Here is a 3,781-nt window from a genome sequence, read left to right as displayed (position 1 = left end):
TATAAAAGATTACAAATCATTATATTAAGCTTTCTTTCTCTCTTTTTACACACACACACACCTACCTGCTAAAAACAAAAGGGAAGAGGCTGGAGAGACGACTCAGTGGTTAAGAGCGCTGACTGCTCTTCCAGAGGTCCTGAGTTCAATTCTCAGCAACCACATGGTGGCTCACAACCATCTGTGATGGGATCCGATGCCCTCTTTTGGTGTGTCTGAAGTTAGCTACAGTGTACTCATATACATTAAATAAATAAATAAATAAATAAATAAATAAATAAATAAATAAATGGATAAATGGATAAATCGTTAAAAGGTTCTAAGTCATTGTCATATATGAAGCAAGTTGTTCGAGGTCAGATTGGAACACATGAGGCCCTGCCCCTCAGAAGAATGGGGTCTGGAGCGATGGCTCAGCCAGAAAGGTAGCATGTTGCTCTAGCAGAAGTCCCAAGCTTACTTCTCAGCACCAATATTAGGACACTCACCACTGCCTGTAACTCCAGCTCCAGGGGACCTGATGCTCTCTGTACCCCATGAAAACCTTCGTTCACATGCAAATACCTTCATATAAAATGTGTGTGTATACATTTTTAATAAACATGACAAGTCATTGTATAAAGCTCTGTCACATACATATGCATTTAATTAAAAATAAAATAGGTACATTAGAGAATAACAACAACAACAGCATCCCCTTATGGAAAAAACTACTTACAGAGGACGGATTCATGTGGCTCAGAGGTTTGAGTGCATGCGGCAGCAGGGGGCAGGTCCATGCTACAGTACCCCCGGGAGTTCACTGTATCTTTTAGAGGCCTCACTTAGATCTTTGGCTTCAACACAGAAAAGAAAATCAGGATGAGCCAGTGTGAAACAGAGTTGGAGTTTATTAAAAATGAAAAAAGGCAGTCAGGAGGGCTGGGGAAATATCTCAGCAGTAAGGTATTTGCTACCCAGGCATGAGGCCCTGAGTTCAGGTCGATGACACCCACATAGGAGCCAGATACAGCAGGATACCTATAGCCTCAGAGCTGGGAAGGCAGAGACAGATGGATCCCCTGAGCTCACTGGCAGGTCAGTCTATAGGTTCAGTGGGAGACACTGCTGAAACAAACAAACAAACAAACAAACAAACAAACAAACAAACAAATGGAGAACAGTAAGAAAGTTTGCTCAGGATTGACTTCTGGGCTCTCACAGAGGTGTACACACAGAGAGAAACACACAGAGACACACAGATACATACACAGAGGGGAGAGAGACACAGAGAGATAGGGAGATAGAGAGGCAGGAGGGAGAGGGAGGGAGAGAGACAGAGAGACAGAGAGAGAAAGACAGAGAGAGAGAGAGAGAGCATGGACATGGGTATCTCAAAGACGGCTTCCAGTTAAGTGTCTTTCACGGTGATCTGACAGGACAGCTCAGCAGGTATGGAGCTTGCTGTCAGGCCTGAACCTGAGTGCCACCTCCAGAACCCTCATGGTGGAAGGAGAGAACTGACTCCTGGAAGTTGTCCTCTGACCTCGACAAGGTTGTGGGAGAGGTTAAGATGTTTTTATTGTAAAATTTTTGTGACTTCCAAGGAAGCCTGAAGCAGGGAAAAGCGAAGTCCTTGAGTATGGCCTGGGTTTCCCAGCCTTAGACAGAATTCTTAGACTCAAGAAAGCCGCAAGGTCACATCCATGAGGAAGTTCGCTGAGTCGGTGGCTCTCAGTGCTTCTCGTGTGGGTTGGAAGAATAAATGTCACAAACCACAGGAAAAAATGAGGCTTTAGAAAGTAAGGATTGGTAACGGGTTTATGGGGGTGTGAGCTCAAGAGATGGTGAGCAGAGGTCTTGTATGGTGGGAACAGGTCCCAGAGAGGAGGCCACCGTTCAATTGCTGGTTTGCAGGCTTATTACAGCATGTATGACAGAAACCTGGCTGATGGATGGGAGCTGAGCTGTGGGTCCATCCCAGGCATATGACTGACATTCCTGTCCCAGCCTCGTGTATGGCTTCCGGGCCTTGGTTAAGGAAAAGAAAGTATCTGGAAACCAGAGCGAGAGCTGGAGGCCATAATGACTTAGTGCCTGTGAACATTGTCTGCCCTCTCCTCCTTTGTCTAAGGTGTAAAGATTGAGATCTCAGCTCTGCATGTCAAGACGGAGCAGCCACTTATGTGCAACTGGAACCAGGCAGTTCCTTGAAGAACATGTGTGGGACTTAGCACCATTTAAAGTTCTGGTTTGACAGACTCTTTCCCATACAAGTAGCTCTTTGTGCTTAGTGTCTGCTCATGACAGATTTGGCTTCACGTGGGCCTTAGTGAGGATTCCTAAAGCTGCTACCTCCATAGGGGCGTGGTTCTCTCATCACTTAAAGAATTTACTGTATTAGACATCCATTCAAGGAGAAACTGACATCTCAAACATTCTGCCCTTATCTCACTCATTTGAACTTCCAGCGGACATACCTGAAAGCCGTGTCTTTACAGATAACGATGAGGTGCCTAAAATAATTGAAGGTGGGAAACGTCAAATATACTATGTTTTAAGAAGTGACATAGAGCTGGGAGGGGTACACAAACAATTGTATGGAGAATTCTACAGTTCCTAATGGGATTTAGACGCCACCAATCAAACCAAGACCATAGAGATGCTTAGATCTGACTGAAGCCAGAGGGTAAATGACAAACGTCATTTCTGTTGTCTGGCCGTAGGGGCAGCTTTGACAAATTCTGTGCTCCAGCACATGCACTGAGTGGATTCCCAAACTGCAGCCACATTCCAGCCCTATCAACAACACAGAGATCTGAGAGCCAGTGCTGAAGAGACAGTTTAGAGAATAGGAATTTTTTTCTCTTTGCTGTAATTCAACCTAAGAGCTTTCTATTTAAAATGTCATTCTTGGGAGTAAACAAAAAGCTATCTTCAATCTGGGATTATACTCCTTGTTTTGGTACAGATAAGAGAACTTTTGCCTTATTATTACTTTTTAACTTATTTTACTTAGTAAAATCTTTGGGTCAGGCATGCCTTTAATTCCAGTACCTGGGAGGAAGAAGCAGGTAGATCTTTGTGAGTTTGAGGTCAGCCTGGTCTACAGTACGAATTCCAGGACAGTCAGGGCCACATAGAGAAACCCAGTCTCAAAAAACCAAAAACCAACCAATCAACCAACCAAACCCAACACAGGGGAAACAGAGACAGATGGATATAATGTGAGTTTGAGACCAGCCAGAGCTATACAGTGAGAACTTAATATAAAATAAAATAAAATTAGTTGCTTTTAACTTAGATTTGTTTTTGATATTTGCTTTTAGTTCTGAGACAGTCTGGGTTTGATGGCTAGGCTGGTTTCAAACTCACAATCTTTCTGACTTTTTCTATCAGAAATCCTGGGATTTTCTATTTATTTTTAACTTGGTTGAGGTGCTGTTAAAGAAGAGCTATGTGAGTTTCATACCATCTTTAGGTCATTAGAGACTATCTTTTGTGGTATTTAAAATGATACTCAGTCATAAAGGAGAGGAATCTCTTTCTCCTGGGGGCTGGTGGACATTGTCCTCTTCCGGAGTTATCTAGAAGTTCATTAACCCAGACCTAAGTCAAGTGACGTCTATCAGAAAGCAAAAGATAAGAATGTTGAAAGAATGCTCCTCTCCCCTCTCCCCAATTATACATTACATAGTTTAACTGCTCATTGTTAATCTCATGTGATGCACTTAAAAACAAGTAAACTTATCATCAGCCTTGACAATGAGGTTGTCTCTGTCCAAGATACAGATTTCTCTTT

The sequence above is a fragment of the Mus caroli genome, chromosome 2, assembly GCF_900094665.2.
Source record: "Mus caroli chromosome 2, CAROLI_EIJ_v1.1, whole genome shotgun sequence".
In the NCBI taxonomy this organism is placed as follows: domain Eukaryota; kingdom Metazoa; phylum Chordata; class Mammalia; order Rodentia; family Muridae; genus Mus; species Mus caroli.
This window is presented reverse-complemented; position numbering follows the sequence as displayed.